General features: G+C 44.5%; 1 non-coding gene across 1 annotated transcript; it reads right to left on the bottom strand.

Annotated features, from left to right (window-relative positions):
• Positions 1 to 790: 790 nt before the first annotated feature.
• Positions 791 to 865, bottom strand: Trnas-cga. The gene has a single exon. It is a non-coding gene; the product is annotated as a tRNA-Ser (tRNA).
• Positions 866 to 22692: the final 21827 nt, after the last annotated feature.

The raw sequence follows: 22692 nt of genomic DNA, 5'->3' as shown, positions 1-22692 counted from the left end.
TCACTCACTTTCCGACACCAGTTACTGCACATACTAATCACGTACTATTTCGTAATATAAAAAGCTGGTACAACACTACTCACTAACTTCCGTACATCAATGACTGCTTACATTACACTCTCCCCAGCGGCTGGCAACAGGACTGTGATGCTAAAACAATGGCTCGACCCAATGGGAATTTCCGCGATGGAGGCAAAACCCAATAAAACCGTGTCGGCAGCGTTGATCCGCGGAAATGCATGAATATTTAACACTGTCCTGGAGTCGCTCGGATAAAGAGGAGGAGACGTTTCGAGCGCAGGTTTTCTGCGGATGGAAGCTGAGAGCTTTCCTGGGGCGTCCTGAGGGACGCGGTGGCTGAGACGCTAGTGGTTCTGCTGTTTCAGTGGCAGTCGTGCTCCAGAGGGAGTGAAGGATTCACGAGTCAGGTATTTAGAGGTAGTGCGTGGCGCGGTTACATTTCTTTTCGTGGCTACGACACTTCCCCATTGGGAGACCGTAGCAAACAGAGGAGATTAATTACCTGCCAGAGGAGGCTACAGTCGCAAAGAACGCACTTGTAGACGTTGAGTCGACAGAATAAACTGTGACTTACGAACGAAGGTTTTGGGGGCCGTTATCGTCGATGGAAAAAACTTCTTGTAGAATCTATTGGTCTGACATTTCGGACTTCTCCCTGCAGCCTTCTTTCAAAACCTGGCTGCACAATGTGGTACACTGTCAAAACGGAGCTAATTAAAGAAAAATAATAACAGCATTTCCGATGAAACTTCCTGGCAGATTAAAACTGTGTCCCCGACCGAGACTCGAACTCGGGACCTTTGCCTTTCGCGGGCAAGTGCTCTACCAACTGAGCTACCGAAGCACGACTCACGCCCGCTACTCACAGCTTTACTTCTGTCAGTACCTCGTCTCCTACCTTCCAAACTTTACAGAAGCTCTCCAGGTTCGCAGGAGAGCTGCTGTAAAGTTTGGAAGGTAGGAGACGAGGTACTGGCAGAAGTAAAGCTGTGAGCACCGGGCGTGAGTCGTGCTTCGGTAGCTCAGTTGGTAGAGCACTTGCCCGCGAAAGGCAAAGGACCCGAGTTCGAGTCTCGGTCGGGCACACAGTTTTAATCTGCCAGGAAGTTTCATATCAGCGCACACTCCGCTGCAGAGTGAAAATCTCAATCTGGAGTATTTCCGATGTTTATCGCTATAGATGTTGATGACTGGCTATTTAGAGAATTACCGGTCACAATTTGATTGAAGTTTCTGATATTGACAAAACAGACAGCGCGATCTATATTTAACTTGAAGAAGAACCTTTTTATAATCAAGATCTCATCAATTAATATTTATTGATGACAGAGTTCGACGTACAGACCTTAGTGTAGTGCTGCGTGGGGAACCGTGCCATCGCCAAGGATGGGATAGCAGGTTTTTTGAGCGGTAGAATCTTAATTTTTAACATGTCCCCAAAAGGACGAATTAAACAAGACAATGAAAGTTTCGTGCAAATGAATAAGTGTGTGAATAAGTTGCAAATACAAATAATCCACAAAATCTTGCGTTTTGTGTCTGGAAATTAAGTATTTTGGAACAGATGACAGTGGAAGTGCTGCAGCTGCGCCTTTCAAAATAGCAAAGACTGCAACTCGCAGTATTGGCAACTCCATTTCAAACATGCGGCTACACAACATTTGAAGTGTACCTACGTCAGCTTGGAAGGCCCTACAGAAGCGAATAACTTCATAAAAAAGAAACAAATATAAACGTCAGCGTATGATGGCCTAATGATTATATAAAATACTTATAGAGGTATCGCTGAGAAAAACCCTTCGTAATATACATAGAAAGAATAGGTAAAATATGTACTGCCCGTCACGTGACATAATCTTTTGAATCCAGGTGTAGTGATTAAGGGACATTTACACGTGGGAAGATACATTGCGTCCTTCCCACCGCTCCCTCGCCTTTGGATCTGCCATGATTATTACAAGGCTTTCCTACTTCTTCTGACGGTCCTGTAAATTAATTTTTCTGCTTTGTCTGTAACTTCTTTTAAGATTTCCCTCACTCCATTTATTTTATCGGTGTTGGAGCCGTAATCAGTAGGTGTTAAATTTAAGATAATACGGAGAAACCTGTCAGACGTTATTTTGAAGCTGAAGCAAATAAAAATATACGAACTGTTTATCCAGTTTCATCGTATTTCAAACTGTTTACGTTCCAATAACTTTCTTTAGCATAGAACCGTTACTTTCATTACAATAAATGAACGTGCTTTCAAAACCGCTTGTGTTGAGCCGTAACTCATGGTCGTGGCATGTAGGAAAGCACGCCTTATCGGTATTCGACCACAGCCGTTCTTCCTTTGTGTAGTAAATGGCCACTGGCGATTAATACATTGATTTTCAACAGATCAAGCATTTATACAGTAGTCACTCTCTGCCCTATGACCTTGCACTCCGTACACAAGAAGCGACGACGATATACCATCGACAATGGAGTACTCAACCGTGCTGCAGGTCCCGCACAGCACGCTCACTTCTGCTCAGGGAACGAGAAAAAGTGAACAGGTTTTAGTTGTACACGCTGTGAGTATGTATGACACTGTAAACCTTCCGTTTCGCTGACTGGTACCCTATATCTGGCTGGTTTTTAAAGAGTTACCGCGTCAAATAGAGCTATGAGTACGTACGTATGTGAAAGTAAAGTGTAGTGTCTGAAAAGAAGACGTCATGGGTGAATGACGTTGTGAAAATCGTTGACTACGCCTGAAACTGCAAGGATGGAACAGGCCCCTTGAGGGTGACGAGGGGAAGGGGGGGAGAGAGAGCGGCGCTTGAAAATTCCGCACGAGGTGGCAAAATTCCTGAAGCCAGCCAGCCCTGACACCATCTGCTCACAAAAAACCAACATTCATATGTGATATCTGAATACGAAACCCACAGCTTAATTATTCTTTATGTACCAGAGGTTCTCAACCTTTGCTAGACCACTACCTCTAAGAGCAATCAGACACTATGCAGTACCCCCCCCCCCCCCTCACCCCATCCGCACCATCATCATCACCAATATTTGTGCCTAGTTATACTTCAGAATGGAAAAGAATTTAAACTTTTACTTTTAAAGTGATGAAAGATGGTCGATTAAAACGCGAATTAATAAGTCATTGAGACAATTGGTACAGCTTACTTCTAACAATCTTTTATTTATTTTTTGTCAGTTAGTACACATCGCAAAACATGCTCTAAGTCCATTCAGTTCCTTGTTTTCATTGCCTTCACAGTTAAAAATCCAGTTTCCCACCTATAAATCTTGAATGCCTCATTTCTTTCCCATATGCTGTGTTTGGGTAGTTTGTGTGTCTGGGGGGGTGGGGGGTGGGGGAGGGGGGGTGCATCGAGAGTGCTAGCTAAAACTCTTGCTTTCGCAGCTAACTATCCATAGTGAGGGCAGACACTTCCTACTAAACACGTTATCGTTTTCTCTCCATCACTCCTGACCCTAGCGCCATTTGCGTCTCCCATACTCTGCACCCCCATCCAAAAACAACCAAGTTAAATTTTGTGTGCACTATGCTTTTATAAATCACTTGATTGCTGGACTACTTTCATTCTGAATTGTCAGAAAATGGAAGACTGTACGTTGTCGATGTTTTGAGTCTGACCACTGCACTAATAATAATAATAATGATGACGATATTACTGTGTACAGTACTGTAGTGCCATCATGTAGTTACTGTCGTGTGGTACAGTCATTCAGTTCATTTATCTATAGCGATGCCAATAATGAATCAATTTCAGGCATATTGCAGGAACCATCTACAACTTGCAGAAGACATTTTGATCAGATGCTTAGCATTTGTGACGTATCCGTCTTACTTTTACTGTCTTAGATGCATGGCATGAAAGACAACGTACGTCTCTCGTGGGTGAAGTATGTGAAGACGATGTTGTTCATACATTTGTCTACCAAGCAGTGAACTCCACCGCATTATCACGCATTAGTGCTATCAATCGAGAAAAAATGTTGTTACTGACAACTTGTCTTGTATTTTATGTTAACCGGTGGCCTAGAAATGACGTAGAGGCTCTGTCCCCGCCGCAGCCGCAGTGGTCCACAACTCCACGACGACTACCTCAGTCCATTTCACCCCACCACCGCCCCACACCGAACCACTCTTTCAGGGTTATTGTGCGGTTCGGTCCCCGGTGGATCCCCGGAGGGAACGTCTCACACCAGACGAGTGTAACCTCTATGTTTGCGTGGTAGAGTAATGGTGGTGTACGCGTAGTGGAGAACTTGTTTGCGCAGCAATCGCCGATATAGCGTAGCTGAGGCAGAATAAGGGGAACCAGCCTGCACTCGCCGAGGCAGATGGAAAACCGCCTAAAAACCACCCACAGACTGGCCGGCTCACCGGACCTCGACACAAGTCCGCCGGGCGGATTCGTGCTGGATACCAGGCGCTCCTTCCCACTCCGGAAAGCCGTGCGTTACACCGCGCGGCTGACCAGGTGGGGTATTGATAACTTACTCTAACAAGATTAGAGTTTTATAAAATTATGATTATAAAAAAGATCTTCTAAAATTAATTTAGTTTCATGACAAACAAAACGGATCATTTTGGTTTCTGTCCCTTAGAACGTTTCATTTTACACCTGATGGGGTTATTACCCCGACGTTCGCAGCCACTGTCATATACAGAACGCAGGTTGCGTTAATCTTATGTAATTGCGCAGAAATGCTAATCGTATGTATTACCCAATAATGCAGTAAGCTCCATGCCAGTTTCACGAATGTTGTGTGCAGTCTTCACGGTTTTGCAATTTTAATGGCCAGCACTTACAACAAGACTAGTTTATGTGTTGTGGTACGCCGGCCGAAGTGGCCGAGCGGTTCTAGGCGCTTCAGTCAGGACCTGCGCTGCTGCTACGGTTGCAGGTTCGAATCCTGCCTCGGGCATGGATGTGTGTGATGTCCTTAGGTTAGTTAGGTTTAAGTAGTTCTAAGTTCTAGGGGACCTCAGATGTTAAGTCCCATAGTGCTCAGAGCCATTTGTTGTGGTACACCGACTACATAAAGTTTTACAGTTATCTATGCGAACAACACCAGTGTGCTACGCTGTGATTGTCTTCATCAAAGCACTAGACAGGACGAACGAATCAAACAGCAAAGATATTACAGAATTGTTTAAATATTGCCTCTCAACCGTGTACTTCAAATGAAACGATGAGTTCTATGAGCATGCGGATGGCATATCTACGGGGAGTCCCCTAAAGCCCAGCTATGGCGAATTTCTGCATTGAAAACTTCGAGGAGCAGGCATTAGGAACTGTAACAAGAAACCGAATATTTGGTTCCGGTAGGTGGATGATACATTTGTTTTGTGGAGTTGTGATACAGAGCAACTAGGTCTTTTTCACAACCGTCTCAACGGGATTTATCTTACCATGGAGGAGGAGGCAGGCGCAATACTAAATGTTCTCAACAAAGAAGTTCTCAAGAAAGAAGATGGTAGCTTGAGCCACACAGTTTACCAAAAACCCACGTACACCAGCCGTTACCTACACCTACACCGGGATTCGAACCACCATCCACAACAAAATCGAGGCATCATGAAAACGCTGGCGGATAGGAGAAGGAACATCTGCGAACCACAGCTCCTTGAAGCGAAATTAAAACATCTCACCAATGCATTGCTCAAGAATGGTTATTCGTCCGCAGTGGTCCGCGCAGAAACCATAGTGATGCACAAGCGCCTGTGAAATCCAAATTTTCGTGTTTTTCATTTAAGGAATGTACAAACACACCTATAAGATTCAAGATCTTCTAATACTGGCCACGGATGTTCGTAAACAACCAGAAAAATCAGGATTTCTTGTAGTTTTTGGAGAAAAAAACAGCACAAGGCCAATTGTAGAAGGGAGGAGATTGACAGATCAACTGTTGCGAAACATTCTTTGCAGCCAGGAGATCGCCACACTAATTTTGATAGGACTCAAGTACTGACAGCCAAAAGCGGTCACCATGAAAGGCTATACAGAGAGACCATAGAGATTGTAAAACACACCAGGAATTTCAGTAGGAAGGAAAAGGGCGTGGAACTGAATGACATTTGGATCCCGGTTCTGAAGAAGGTATGTATTACCACTATGGGTTAATGGCAACAGCGGGCGACGGCAATCGAACGCGGCCAATTGCACTCGGGTATTCAAAACATGTGACATCTCGCCACTGGACGGAACCATGCGTAAACGGAATTTTTCTGCAGTCAGTAGCGAGCCAGGGTGTGAATCAGACACTCAAAGAAACTACGATCCCCCTTGAAAATGTCCTGCGCATGTGGGGACGAAAGGTTGGGTTCGACCTTGAGATCCATTCGACCACGGCATAATAGTCCGGAACATTCTACACTACTGGCCATTAAAATTGCTACACCAAGAAGAAATGCAGATGATAAACGGATATTCATTGGACAAATATATAATACTAGAACTGACATGTGATTACATTTTCACGCAATTTGGGTGCATAGATCCTGGGAAATCAGTACCCAGAACAACCACCTCTGGCCGAAATAACGGCCTTGATACGCCTAGCATTCAGTCGAACAGAGCTTGGAAGGCGTGTACAGGTTCAGCTGCCCATGCAGCTCCAACACAGTTCATCAAGAGTAGTGACTGGCGTATTGTGAAGAGCCAGTTGCTCGGCCACGATTGACCAGACGTTTTCAATTGGTGAGAGATTTGGAGAATGTGCTGGCCAGGGCAGCAGTCGAACATTTTCTGTATCCAGAAAGGCTCGTACAGGACCTGCAACATGCGATCGTACATTATCCTGCTGAAATGTAGGGTTTCGCAGAGATCGAATGAAGGGTGGAGCCGCCGGCCGCGGTGGCCTAGCGGTTAAGGTGCTCAGTCCGGAACCGCGCGACTGCTCCGGTCGCAGGTTCTAATCCTGCCTCGGGCATGGATGTGTGTGATGTCCTTAGGTTAGTTAGGTTTACGTAGTTCTAAGTTCTAGGGGACTGATGACCACAGATGTTAAGTCCCATAGTGCTCAGAGCCATTTGAACCATTTTTGAAGGGTGGAGCCCCAGGTCGTAACATATCTGAAATGTAACGTCCACTGTTCCAAGTGCCGTCAGTGCGAACAAGAGGTGACCGAGACGTGTAACCAATGGTACTCCATACCATCACGCCGGGTGAAGACGCCAGTATGGCGATGACGAATACACGCTTCCAATGTGCGTTTACCGCGATGTCGCCAAACACGGATGCGACCATCATGATGCTATAAACAGAACCTGGATTCATCCGAAAGAATGACGTTTTGCCATTCGTGCACCCAGGTTGGTTGTTGAGTACACCATCGCAGGCGCTCCTGTCTGTGATGAAGCGTCAAGGGTAACCGCAGCCATGGTCTCCGAGCTGATAGTCCACGCTGCTGCAAACATCGTCGAACTGGTTGTGCAGATGGTTGTTGTCTTGCAAACGTCCCCATCTGTTGACTCAGGGATCGAGACGTGGCTGCACGATCCGTTACAGCCATGCGGACAAGATGCCTGTCATCTCGACTGCTAGTGATACGAGGCCGTTGCGATCCAGCAAGGCGTTCCGTATTACCCTTCTGAACCCACCGATTCCATATTCTGCTAACAGTCATTGGATCTCGACCAACGCGATCAGCAATGTCGCGATACTATATACCGCAATCGCGATAGGCTACAATCCGACCTTTATCAAAGTCGGAAACGTGATGGTACGCATTTATCCTCCTTACACGAGGCATCACAGCAACGTTTCACCAGGCAGCGCCGGTCAACTGCTGTTTGTGTATGAGAAATCGGTTGGAAACGTTCCTCACGTCAGCACGTTGTAGGTGTCGCCACCGGCGCCAACTTTGTGTGAATTCTCTGAAAAGCTAATCATTTGCATATCACAGCATCTTCCTCCTGTCGGTTAAATTTCGCGTTTGTAGCACGTCATCTTCGTGGTATAGCGATTTTAATGATGGTAGTGTATTAATTGTGAGCAAAGAGCCTGCAACACAACTGACAGACATTCGAGCATGTCGACCTCGTCTGTCGCCTCCCCAACCACTGCCGCAGCTATTGTGACGCAGTGCAGATTCGTCGTCGGGTCTCGACACCGAGGCGCCGGCGCCGTAAAGCGTACTCCAGACCGCACAGTGCTGGAGGTAATCAGCTAATAGCTGCAACCATCCCTGCCATAAACTGAGCTGCCGGCACCCCCAGACGCGGCTTGGCCGTTAAAGAGAGAGACCCGACCGTAGAGCATGTCCGCAATTAACAGAGGGCAGTAAAGCACAGCGGCGGTCGTCTGGCGGTATCCGACGGCGCCAGGATCACACCGAGAGCCGCGCTAAACGTCGAGTGTAGTGTGGTCCCGTCTGTAGGGAAATTTCTGGGATTTGCAGGGAAGATAGAAAGAAACATCGTGTTGTGTCAAGGAATTAGTCGGCTAACGTCAGAAGGAACTACCGGGATCATAAGGTGCATCTTACTTTCTCTCAACCCCTCGCCACCCCCCTCAAACTGGACACCGCTCCGCATTAATGAAGCAATAAAGAAAGTGACTGAACGTCAGTGACCTCTTTCAGGTATTGTACAAGGTGCGGCAGAATGGACTCCCTAATTTGACGTGTAAAATGTAAAACAACCAACAAAGATAATTAAAAAAGGTTTTTATTTCTGAAAACTACATTCAATGCCATTTCATTTTCATTAGATTTTGAAAATTATATCATCCAGATGACGACCTTAGCGATCCGGGAGCAGATACAGACTCACATCACAATTAATTAGTGATGAAGAGTAGACTGAATTTGAGAGATTATTCAGGAAGAATAAATGCGCAAAGAAGTGGGATAGTGAATGAAGAGATACGCTGGAAGTTCTCTGAGGATAAAGATACTGCAATCATAAATAGCGTAGTAGGAAGTTCAGTTGAAGAGGAATGGACATCTCCAAAAAGGAAAATCACAGAAGTTGGAGAGAAGAACTTAGGTAAAAGAAAGGTAACTGCCAAGAAAACATGGGTAACAGAAAAAACATTTTGCTTGTTCGGTGAAAGAAGGAAGTACAAAAATATTTAGGAAAATTCAGGAATACAAAAATACTAGTCACTGAGGAATGAAATCAATAGGAAGTGCAGAAAATTTAAGACGAAATGGCTGCGTGAAAAATGTGAAGAAATCGAAAAAGAAATGATAGTCCGAAAGACTGACGCAGAATACAGGAAAGTCAATACAACCTTCGTTGAAATTAGAAGCAAAGGTGGTAACATTAAGAGTGCAATAGGAATTCCACTGTTAAACGCAAAAGGAGAGAGCGGTTAGGTGGAAATGGTACACTGAAGACCTCTACGACGGGGAAGATTTGTCTGGTGTGATAGAAGAAGACAGGAGTCGATATAGAAGAGATAGGGGATCCAGTATTAGAATCAGAATCTAAGAGAGCTTCAGAGAAATTAAGATCAAATAAGGCAGAAGGGATCGATAACATTCTATCAGAATTTCTAAAATCATTGAGGGAAATGGCAACAAAGGGAGTAATCATGTTGATTTGCAGAATGTAAAAGAGTACGGCGATATGCCATCTGACTTTCGGAGAAATATCATCTGGTTGCTGTCAAGAATAATAGACAGAAGAATGGCAAAGAAAATTGAGAATCTGCTGGATGACAATCAAGACTGAAGAAAAGCCAAGACGCGTTAATATTATTTGTCGAGGTGGAAAAAGCGTTAGCCAATGTAAAATAGTGCATGATGTTTGAAAGTCTGACAAAATAGAGGTAAGCTGTAGGGAGGGACAAGAGGGAAGAATAAGAGTGGACGACCAAGAACGAAGTTCTCGGACTAAAAACGGGGTAAGAAAGGGATGTTGTCTTTTGCCCCTACTGTTCAATCTGTACAATGAAGAAGCAATGATGGAAGTACAAGATAGGTTCAAGAGTGGAATTAAAATTCAAGGTGAAAGGATATCAGTGATAAGATTCGCTGATGGCATTGCTATACTCAGTGAAAGTGAAGAAGAATTACAGTAGCTGCTGAATATGATGAACAGTCTATCGAGCACAGAATGTGGATTGACAGTAAATCGAAGAAAGACGAAAGTAAAGAGAAGTAGCAGAAATGAAAACAGCGAGAAACTTAACATCAGGATTGATAATCACGAAGTAGATGAAGTTAAGAAATTCTGCTACCTTGGGACCGAAATAGCCAATGATGGACAGAGCAAGGAGAACACGTCAAGTAGACTAGCACTGGCTAAAAGGACACACCTGGCCAAGAAAAGAAGTCTACTAGTATCAAACATAGGTCTTAATTTGAAGAACAAATTTCTAAGAATGTACGTTTGGAGCACAGCATTGTACGGTAGTGAAACATGGACTGAGGGAAACGGGAGCAGAAGAGAATCGAAGCATTTGAGATGTGGTGCTACAGAAGAATGCTGAAAATTAGGTGGACTGATAAGGGAAGGAATGAGGAGGTTCCGCGCAGTATCGGAGAGGAGAGGTATAAATGGAAAACATTGATAAGAAGGACCAGGATGATAGGCCATCTGTTAGGACATCAGTGGGTAACTTCCATGGTACTAGAGGGAGCTGTAGAGGGTAAAAACTGTAAAAGAAGACAGTGATTGGAATATATCCAGCAAATATTCGAGGACGTAGGTTGCAAGTGCTACTCTGAGCTGAAGAGGTAGACGCAGGAGATGAATTCGTGGTGGACCCATCAAACCAGTCAGAAGACCGACGACTTAAAAAAAATTGAAAAATGCAATACTACCGCCATCTGTACGTGTGAAAAATGCCGTCCTATGACTTTTGTCACCTCATTGTATAGGAATCACACGATGTTCCACAGGATTATAAAGTCGCACTTCGATTTTAGAACAAGCTCAAGTATGCGTCCAAGAAGATCATCTTCTGCATTTATCGCACTAAGAGTTTGCTTCTTCCTGTAATCCCTTGCTTCTAATAAATGCCTCGTTGCGTTATGAGATATAAGAGATATAGCTCAACAATAGTTCACTTCATATCCTCCAGTGTCAACAACGGAGAACAAGTCTGAATCTGTCTGAGATCATGCAAAATGGCGGGTGACACAGGGTAGGTTAAAAACAAGGGAGACCTACGGCTGTAGCGTTTGTAGATTTATAGAATGCTTTTGATAGTGTTGACTGGTAGCAGTCTTTGAAATTCTGAAGGTAGTACAAATTAAATATAGGTAACAAAAGGTTATTTACAACATGTTTAGTAATGAAAAACACGGCAACATGCAGTTATAATAGCCGAAGGACATGAAGGGGAAGTTCAATGGTGGTAGTAGCGGACGTTAAGAAGGGAATGAGACAGGACGTTGAGACAGGGTTATAGCCTCTCCCCGACGTTATTCAGGCCGTAGATTTGAACGACCAGTAAAGGAAACAAAGGAGAAATTTTTAAAGGGAGTTAAGAATTCAGGGACACGAAATAAAATCTTTGAGGTTTGCGGAGGACACAGTACTCGTAATTCTGCTAGAGACCCAAAGGTCACGGAAAAGCATTGAATGGAATTAATGTGCCTCCAAAAGAGATAAGATGATCATCAACAAAAGATGAGCAAAGGTAACGAAATGCAGTAAAATTATGTCAGGCGACGCTGGGGGAATTAAGTTATGAAATAGGAAAGTGAAAGAAGCACAGGAGTTTTCCTGTTTGGGGAACAAAATAACTAATGACGGCCAAAACAGATAGGAGGGAAGAGGAGTCTCTTAAAAAAAACAAAATAAATTTTACTTTTATGAAGGTATTTGTTTGAATCCTTTTGAAACATGTTGCTACAGATGAATGCTGAAGAGCAGATGAGTAGATCAAATAACTGATGAGAAATCACTGAATCGAATTGGGAAGAAAAAAAGACATTTATGGCACAGCTTAAAGAAGAGATTGGTTGGAAGAACATTTGTTGAGGCATCAGGGACTCGTTAATTTGGTAATGGAGGCTTAAATATGTAGAGGGACACCAATGCATGGATACGGAATGCAGCTTCATACGGAGGTAGGTTGTAGTAGTTATTCAGGGACGAAGGGGTCTGCGACAGGATACAGGAGATTGGAGCGCTGCGTCAAACCAGTCTTCGGGCCACAGTTTAAATAATCATTTAATAGGTCTATACCCTGTGGTGCATGAATTTCACTGCAGTGGACAACTTTTAATGGTCAATTCTCCGGCGTTTTCAATCAGTCATGAGGCTGAAAATGAATGCAGGACGCAACACCAGTAGGGAGTGCCCACTGCAGTGAACTGTGTGCATTTGCAGCCCCAGGACTGATTGAAAATGCCAAAGAAACGACCATTAACAGCTGTCCAGTGTAGTGGACGCTAAGCACACAGGGTTAAAAACCTGCCAGACAGCCGAGAGTGTTAACGTGTCGATTTTGGGATTCGGAGAGGTGAGCCCTCCCAGGATCAGGATCACATCTACCTCACGTATGAACGATGAGGCCAAGCCTGAATGTGGATTTTAGGCGGTTTCCCGCATCCAACTAGGTGAATACCGGACTGGTACTCAGATTCCATTTCAGATAGCCGCTACGGAAACGTTTACAAAACTTTCTCATTGGAGCATTAACTCTAGATGCAGACAGATGCGGTAAACAAATTCCTTCCCGGGGCAGTGGTGGCGTCAGGAAGGGAATCTGGCCACCAGCTATCACCAACATTGATAAAGTCCATATAAGAAGGCCGACCACGTAAAGAAACGGAAGAAGCCAGGGAAGAAGAGGAGGTAGAAGAAGAATATATCAGGTCAATGAAAATACCTTAAAAGGAACGAAGTCAAGCTAGTATAACAAGTTTTAAAGCTAGCACAACAGGCAATCTTTCAAGTTAAAACCGTGATGATGAACTTCCCGCACGTCGTGTAGATGAGATGCACATTTGCGTCAAATGGGAACATCCAATTCCGAGAGTTTTGCGTGCAGCAAGGAAGTGGGGAATAATGGAGAGGATGCAGCACGAAGTTTACAGGGCCTCGCTGGCTGGCTAGTACTTTCTTACAATACTTGCGCGCCGCCCGCAGGGAGTGCCGTTTTACGACTGCGCCGGGCCGCGCGATGTCCCGCGCCCCTGGCAGCCCGCTACCCGCGGCGCACGCCTCCCAGGGCGGCCCTAAATTCTCATCGCCAGCCCGCGGCTGCACATCTCGCCAGAAGCGACTCTGGCACTCGCACCGCCGCTGCGCTCTCACGTCCGGCCTGTCGTAAGCGCCTCTGCCCGCCAACTGACACGGGCCTCTCTGGCATAATACTGCTTGCTCCCACAGCCAGGCTGGAGCAACTTTAAACTCGCACTTGCCATTTCAGCGCGCCTGTACAGTGGTCTGCTCTACACAGCCTAGTCCTCTCCAGCACTTTACATTTATACGCTCACTTACAATTCGTGTTTTTGTGTTTTTATTCCACCAGGGGCTTGGACATTTCTTACCCTAGTGGTTCCCAAACTGGGAGTAAAATGACTCAATTTCTATTTTGGTTTGCTCACGACTCTACATTATTTTAAAAGTAGCTGACAAAGTCGTCATGGGTATTCATTTTGCCATTTTTCTGTTAATATATAAGAAACTATCGGCCTCGATTACGGTAATGAAACCAACCTTTACCTAGGTTTCAGCCCAAATAATTGAGCCTTCTTCAGAAGATATACCTGAATCTATAATTTGTCTAAGAAAGCATGGTCTAGAATTAAAACTAAAACAGTCTGAATAGGCGCAGTCACGTTTTAAAAATGCGGTACATAGGTACTAAGTCAATACCCAGACCATGCCCTCTTAGACAAATTATAGATTCAGGTATATCTTCTGAAGAAGACTCAATTATTTGGGCTGAAGCCTAGGTAAAGGTTGGTTGCATTATCGCAATCGAGGCTGATGGTTTATTATATATTAGATTATCACGATTGCTGGCTGTGCTGCAATGCTGAAAGTACAAAAATTTTTCTATTAGAAACGAAAATAATAAACGAACTGTGTTTGAAGTTTACAGTTTCTGCACTCTAGGCACAGCTTTTCGCATGTGTAAAATGCGATTTTGTAAACATCTCTAGGGCAAGGCCTCTTCATGGCCCTATTGGCAGCTATTGTTTTCGCCTAAAGCCTTTTGGGCTTTATAGTTGAAAGCTTTCTAATGCACTGCCAGGTGTCACGGAGTTCCTTAAGTTGAGTCGACTGTAGGAGTGTTTCAGTAGAAAAGATTCAAAAATGGCTCTGAGCACTATGGGACTTAACATCTTAGGTGATCAGTCCCCTAGAACTTAGAACTACTTAAACCTAACTAACCTAAGGACATCACACACATCCATGCCCGAGGTAGGATTCCAACCTGCGACCGTAGTAGTCCCGCTGTTCCGGACTGAAGCGCCCAGAACCGCACGGCCACCGCGGCTGGCAGTAGAAAAGAATAAATATATTAAAACATTATGCAAGACGCGGCATTTTTCACGCATCTCTATGTATAAGGCGTCATATCTCTTGAACTAACTGTTGTACAATGATATATTTATATAGGAACATTCCGTGGCACATGTGTGTACTGTCGGCGAAATATGTTGCTAATAGATTTAGTAGCAAGGAAGTAACAAATTTAAACCTTATACACAAAACAGCAGTTTCTCATGCAGGTCAGTGTTTATGATGTCATACCTTTTAGACCATGTGTGGCTATGATATAATTTTGTAGGTGCATTTAGCGGCACATGTGGATATTGTCTGCGAAATTTATTGCAAATGTAGTTAGTACCACGGAAGTAATAAATTTAGACGTCATACATGATGTGGCAGTTTCTCACGCATCTCATTGTTTATGACGCCATATCTACTGAAATATGATTGGTAGGCGGTTCTTACTCCCGTAGTAATTGTAGCCTGACAGTAAGAAATATGTGTCCAAGTTCGGTTTAAATCGGTCCAGTGGTTTAGGAGGAGATGCGGAACACACACACATACACTGATAAGCCAAAATATTATTATACCTGCTTAATAGGTCGTTGTCCGCCTTTGAAATGAAACACATCACTGATTCTGCGTATCGCGGATACAACAGTTTGTTGGTAGATTTGTGGAGGTATGTGCCATTAGATGGCTACGCACAAGTTGTGTCATTTGCGGGCCGCGCGGGATTAGCCGAGCGGTCTGAGGAGCTGCAGTCATGGACTGTGCGGCTGGTCCCGGCGGAGGCTCGAGTCCTCCCTCGGGCATGGATGTGTGTGTTTGTCCTTAGGATAGTTTAGTTTAAGTAGTGTGTAAGCTTAGGGAATGATGACCTTAGCAGTCGAGTCCCATAAGATTTCACACACATTTGAACATTTTGTCATTCGCGTAAATAACAAGCCGCTGATTTGCATACGCATGGCACCCAATAGCGACCCAGATGGCTAACATAGGATATAACTCAGGCGAATTTGGTCGCCGAGAGATCAGCGTGAGTTCACTACAGTGCTCCTCAAAACACTGTAGCACGGTTCTGGCTCCGAGACACGGACAATATTATACTGCTGAAAGATGACATTGCCGTCGGGGAAGACATCAAACATGGCGGGTTGCAGGTAGTTCGCAGCTGTCAGTGTGTCTTCTATTAGGTCCCATGCAAGCGCAGGAGAGTCTCCCATAGCGTAATACTGCGCCCACCAGCCTGTGTCCGTGGCGTGCTACACGTTTCGTGCCGCCGTTCATCTCGATTACGGCGTCTGTGGAGACGACTGTCCACCTAGTGTAGCAAAAATGTGGTTCACCCAAAAGCTGACACGTTTCAATTAATCGACGGTCGAATCACGGGAACATTCCCGTGACCACTGCAACGTTGCTGACGATGTCGTTCAGTCGACATATGAACATGTAGGGGTGGTTGGCGGCCGAGCTCCATGTTCAACAATGTACGATGAACGATGTGCTCCGAAACATTTGTGCGTGCGCCAGCACTGTGCTCCTTCGGCAGGGATACCACAGATCACCATCTACCCTACCTCACAGAGCAAACAAATCTTCGAACCCCACGTTCTATGAAGATTCTTGGGTATCGCAACCATTTAGCGCCTAGTGCTAGTTTCACTGTCCTTAAAAACTCTTTCTGTTCACTACAGTAGCACATGAACATTCGACCAGATTCGCCGTTTTCGAGTTACTCGTTCACAGGTTCTGCGTAATAATAATCTGTGCTTCTGTGAAAGTCGCTTATCTCAATGGATTTCCCCATTTGCAGCCCATATTTTCTCTACGGTGATCCCGCGTCAGTGTCTGCTCCGCTTACATGCACTGATGTCCAAAATTAAAGCAATAAACCGCTATTTTCCCGTCCTGTGTTTAAAATGATATAAACATGCCGACTATCAATAGATGTTCGTACGATAGTGTTCTGCACGGAAGATGGCATTCCGGTCAACGGACAACCACGCCAGCGATGACGTCAGGGCACCCATCAAACGGGGTAGTATTCGCCAGGTAGTGCTTCATCCACAGTCGCTGTGTACACTGTCACATACAATGCCGCATAGCACAGAGAATACGCCTAACAGATTCTCTGCAATGGAGAGGCGCAGGGAGAATGGAAGCAGGGCAGTCGCAAACTTATGTAGACCGATGGCTTAAAGTGAATCGTTCTATTGTTTCTTGAATGTGGGATAGTTTATAGAGACCGCAACTGTTCTCCAGAGAACAGAGCAGGGCCGACTTTCTGTGACATCGGAAAGACAAGACCGTTATTTGGCTGTAAGGGTACAGCGGTACTGCCTTATACTGCACGCCAACTGGCACCTGAACTCGCAGCATCCACTGGACACGTTGTATCGAGGCAAACGGTGTACAAAAGGCTTCGGCAGAGTGGTCTTTAATGTCGGAGACTTGCTATATGTGTACTTCTGATGCGTCTTCATAGAAGGGAGCGTCTAGAGTGAAGTCGTCAACATGCCACCAAAACGGTCGAACAGTGATCCAATGTTCTTCGCACAGATGAGTCCCGATCTGGTCTGGAGACTGATTCTCGACGAATTCTTCTGTGGAGGGAGCGTGGAATACGATTTCGGGACCCAAACATTACGGAAAGAGATCGATATCGAGGAGAAACCCTAATGGTGTGAGCAGGGATTATGCTGACCACTCGAACAGCTCTTCACAAAATTGTGTGGTTGAATCGGCAAGGTTTAACTGTTGTCAGGTGTCGTGACGATATGTTGAGATCTCATGTGCAGTTGTTGCCAGGTGTTGTGGGTCCATACTTCGTACTTGTGGGCAATAATGCTCACTGTCGTAGAGCACAGGTGGATGATGTTTTCCTGGAAGCAGAAGTTATTCGCACATGACGTGGCCTGCTCGCTCTTCCATTTTGAATCCGATAGGTCATATCTGGTATACACTATGGAGGTGGATTGCATCACCAGCCGCGCGGAATGGCCGCGCGGTTTGAGGCGCTATGTCACGGATTGCGCGGCCCCTTCCGCCGAAGGTTCGAGTCTTCCCTCGGACATGGGTGTGTGTGTGTGTGTGTGTGTGTGTGTTGTTCTCACTATAAGTTAGTCTAAGTAGTGTGTAAGTCTAAGGACCGATGGCCTCAGCAGTTAGGTCCCTTAGGAATCCACACACATCTGAAAATTTGATTGCATCACCTCAGCATGCACCAACCACCCCTCAAGACTTACGAGTAGCTCTGCAGTAAGAATGTCTCAACATGAGATTGTTGACATCATTCACAGCATTCCCCGTCGTTGTCATGTCTGTATTGCTGACAGAGGTGGTCACACCTCATACTGAGCACGGTACTCAGCTGTCGGAATGTGTGTGCAAATCCGTTAAGTTGCAAAAAACGAAGAACATTTTTGTCTATCGTTACGAACGTTGCAACTGTTTACATTTTGCATTCTCTGCATTGTTTCTACTTTACTATGACCTGTTTACACTGTTTTGTGACAAAATAAATGCAACCTTGCAAAGTTTCCACTTGTTGCTGTAAGTTTGGACACCAGTGTACTTTTGCTACCGCAAAGCCACCAGGCGGTATCGAACGTCGCGGTGGGTAGTGGTCATAATATTTTGGCTTATGAGTCTACATTCATACACTTTTATAATATGTATGGATTAATGATTATTGTCAATATTTTGTTAGTTTACAATACCCATTGAAACTTCCTGGCAGATTAAAACTGTATTCCGAACCGAAACTCGAACTCGGAACCTTTGCCTATCGCGGGCAAGTGTTCAGTCGACTGAGCTGCCCAAGTATGGCTCACGACCTATCCTGACAGCCTTATTCCCACCAGTCGTCATCTCCTACCTTCCAAACTTCACACAAGCTTTATACTGCGAAACTTTTAGGACTAGCACTGCTGCAAGAAAGGATACTGCGGAGACAAGATTTAGCCACAGCCTAGGGAATGCTTCCAGAATGAAATTTTCACTCTGCAGCGGAGTTTGCGCTGTTATGAAACTTCCTCACAATTTAAAACTGTGTATCGGACCGTGACTTGAACTCGGAACCTTTGCCTTTCGCGGGCAAGTGCTCAACCGACTGAATTTCCCAAGCAAAACTCAAGAACCGTCTTCAGCGACAAAGGTTCCGAGTTCGATTTTCAGTCCAGCTCACAATTTTAATCTGTCAGGAATTTTCATAACTATGCATACTTCGCTGCAGAATGAAAATTTCTTTCTACAATACTCATTATTTCATCATTAGCCGTTTGACATCCACCGCCGGATAAAGCTCTCCCTCCCTCTAAAATAAGAAACTGGGTCCTTTTGGTGGGCTGCAGATTGCGTAGGTTTGGTACAAGGCGTTTATGTGATCCTTGATAATGTTCTCTCGGAAGCTTGTTGATGTGGACCTGCATTCAATAATAGCAGGAATTTCTGTCAGATTTGAAAATTACTGTTATTGTGTTGCTCGTCCCCGGTTTCTGTCAGGTAGGATAATTTTCCTACGACCGCAGTTTTACATGGTTGCGAGTGGCTCACGTCGGTCAAGGCTGTGGTGGTGTGAATGTGACAATGGGCCTTATGGAATCAGCTAAGTATGACGTGGAGACATGACAGAAAGGGAGAAAGGAGCTATTGTGTTTGCACGTGCCCATGGCAACAATGTGAACTGTGCTGCCCGATTTATTGGTGTAGCATCGCGGACTGTCTGTCGTGTCTACAAGTAATGATGTACCATTAGCAGACGTGCGAAACGGCGCAAGAACATTGGTCGCAAAAAGATGCTAACTGACATGGACTGGAGAAGATTGCCACGCCTCATCAATGACAGCAGGTTTCAAACCCGACAAGAATTCGAATGAAACTATACCTTTTCAAGTCTCAAACATCTACGATGTACATGTGCAGACTGAAGCAACGAATTAAAATTTGCATCAAGGCCGGGATTCGAACCGAAGTCTTCTGTTCATAAGGCATAGACGCTAACCACTATGCCACCCTGGCACAGGGGCTTTGCACAACTACACAGACTACCCTAGCACGCCTGCTTCCTCAATCCAAATTGCGATTGACGCCTGAGTCCACTTGGTGTTTCCCCCAAACTAGATGCTCCAATACAGTTGGAGAGACTCTACAAAGCTGTTCAATTTTGGGGGAAATACCGAGTGAACTGAGGCGTTAAGGGAATTTGGAATGAGGAGGGAGGCGTGCTAGGGTAGTCCATGTGAAGTGACTGTGACAGTGTAGCGTCGTGGTTACTGCATCTGCCTTGTGACAGGGAGACCCACGTTCGAATCCCGGCCTTGGTACAAATTTTCATTCGTCACTTCAATCCTCGTATACACATCATCGAAAAGAACTGTTGCTTTCGGTCAACGCAGGTCTACCTCTACAATTTTTCGAGCGAACGTTGCAAAGAGAACTAATTGGACTGAATATTTGGAGTCTGGTGGTACGCTCACAGTGGCACGTAAAGCTGGAGCCAACACACAAACTGGATTCATATTGTACTAGGCGTCGACTGCGCCGACGTTATAATGAGGCTTTCAGCTAGCAACGTGTGTAGTGTGGAGGGTACAGCTCAGACTTGAGGGTACTATGACGTTTTGAGGATGTATTTGTACTATTCAGCCAGGTTCCTCTGAACGTTAACTAGGAGGTTTATTTCAACATTCGCAGTGACCAAGTGTGGTCCTCTTTCGATATCTTCTTGGTAAATATGCAGTGGACACTCTAGTCTTCGAAAATGACAAGAGGCTTGTTCACAGGGCTGGTCGCATACGTCTGTCGTCTAACAAATCCTCGGACACCCGAGGTCACCCAAACGGAAATGTCTGTGAGAATTTGGAACGTAGCAAACAATATCTTCGCAATTTGGTAGCTCTACGTGATCTAACCATCAGCGAATGGCTTCAGGCGGATACAGCGCACCTGCATAAACTTGTAGACACTCTTCCTCACCGAATTGAGGTCATTATCAAGGCTAGAGACAGTGCCACACGGTGTTAGCGTGATGACTGTTGGGGCTGACTAATTTTGAGATTGGTGTATTTACGCATCTATGTTGCTTCCATTTGGAGGTCGTCTTGGTCATTTTTAACCTCATGTCATCAAACAAAGAACATCCTTGGTCCATCTACGATCCGTTCACGTGGCTACAAGTTCCGTCTAACGCATTTCATTTTCGTTCAGGCAGTTTTCATCATTCATCTCTACACTGCTCAGCTTTTTGAATGGTTTCCGCATTTAAAATCCACATGAAACTGCCTAAGTCAAAACTCGTAACGCACACTGACTCTTAACTGCCTTTTTCAAACACAATAGAGGGTTCAATTGGAAAAGTATTTAGTTTACCAAGCACAACTTCAGGCCCCGTTCAACTCTTCAGTTTGTTTCTTTATACTGTCCATCTGGTCGCAATAAACTTTTGTAGGCATTTTACAAGCAATTATTTTCTTGATTTGGAAAGTTCCTAGGTTCTAAGGCAAGTTTTTGTAAATGAAGGAATATTTCCACAATGACGATCTCGAGCCAGAATAAAATTTCTTGGCCTCCAGGAAAACAATACACTGAAAATAGACTTTAGATAAAATATAAAAGCCTTAAAAATACCAATGCTATTAGCCACAATTGGAAATGTCATAGCAGATATTCCACAATGGTAGCAATGAAAACAAAATCTACAACGCGATTGAACAATGTAGAACGTCTTACCAAATATAAAAGACATTGGTCCACAAAATTGCAAGAATTGACTGCTCTCCATACTGCTGCTAATATTTCAGCTGCGAATCGTACTGTTATCTTGCTCTAAAGACTGGCGGTAAGGCACTCCTGTGCACCTTTTATACCAGTGAGTGCAAGTCAAGTGTCCAGGAGTGCATGGAAAATCATAGTGGGAAAAATACCATTCGAGCGGCTAAGATATAGACTCCTGTGACTCCTTGTGGTGAAGGTTGTTTTTAATATTCTGGTCGACAAGGTGACGACAAGGTGACAGTATCCTTGTCCACACAAACTACTGCCAGTGCCAGATTCCACATTTTGTCAATGTGCAAATCATCATCACAATAAATTGAATTATCCATCAAATATATTTCAGTGGCTATCATGAATACCGCAGCAAAGATGTTAAAATCTGGACGTTCTTGTAATCCATGACATGGCTTTCATATATACAGTTCTCGACCACAGTAGATGAGGAACGGCCACGAATTTGGCATGCGATCGGTGCTCTTGCTCGTGTGCCTTGCTCTCTCGCTTGGCTACACACCTCCACGTCAAGCCCACTGAGTGTAAGTAGGGGAAAAAAGGGGGAACTATGAATGCATTGTATTTACATGGCAATGCTGTCACGTATGACTTGGTTTCATATTTCGCAACAGATCAGAAACAAAACAAATTTTCAGAATTATTTCATTAATTTTAGCGTGCTGAACACACAATATAATTTTTCTTTGGTACAAACTGTTGGCACACGGACAGAGCTAGGCAGTTTCACACATTTTCGCACTCAAGTTTCCGTGTAAACATGACTGACTTAGTTCCGTATCAGAAACAAGCCTTTCGCACAAATATCTTAACCAAAATATTTTTTCACGTCTGCAACCTCATTATGGAGATATGGAAACTCTTCCTTCGGAAAACAATGTAGAACTTTTGGGAAGTTGTAATGTAAAAGAATTAAACTCCTTGCTGATCAGTCAGTTTCTTCTGCACATGCACAGATGCGCTTCCAATTGAAACGGCAAATGGTGTCCAATACAGCTCGAAAACAGATATAGGATTCACAGTCTCCTCAAAACGGTTAGGAAACTGTCCTTGTAATTATTTCATGGACACGATGAATTCTTCAGACCTCGCATTTTCTTTAATTCCAGTGAGCTTAGGGAAATGGAAGGTGGTGTTTTGTCAGAATTTCTACCTTTCAGAAAGCGATTTACTTTTTAAATGCGTCCCCATCAAACCAGAAATAAGTTTCTTCTGAGCTTGCTATGTCTTACTGTGGACTGTGTGCAGTGAAGTCGACTTAAAAGGCAAGGTATAATTTTGGATGTTCTAATTTTCATTCCTGCTCTCCTTTCTCGTTTGTAAATTCAACAATAGAAAACAGTTTCAAGCACGCCCCTTGACTTAACCAACCTTCTTTGCAGTAATATATATATATATATATAAAGTGTGCATACTCTTCGTTCTGCTGTGCCACGCGCGATTAGCCGAGCGGTCTAATGCGCTGC

Source organism: Schistocerca americana, chromosome 6 (genome assembly GCF_021461395.2).
Source record: "Schistocerca americana isolate TAMUIC-IGC-003095 chromosome 6, iqSchAmer2.1, whole genome shotgun sequence".
NCBI classification, from domain to species: domain Eukaryota; kingdom Metazoa; phylum Arthropoda; class Insecta; order Orthoptera; family Acrididae; genus Schistocerca; species Schistocerca americana.
Note: the sequence above shows the minus strand (reverse complement) of the source record. Positions and strands in the feature narration are given on the sequence as shown.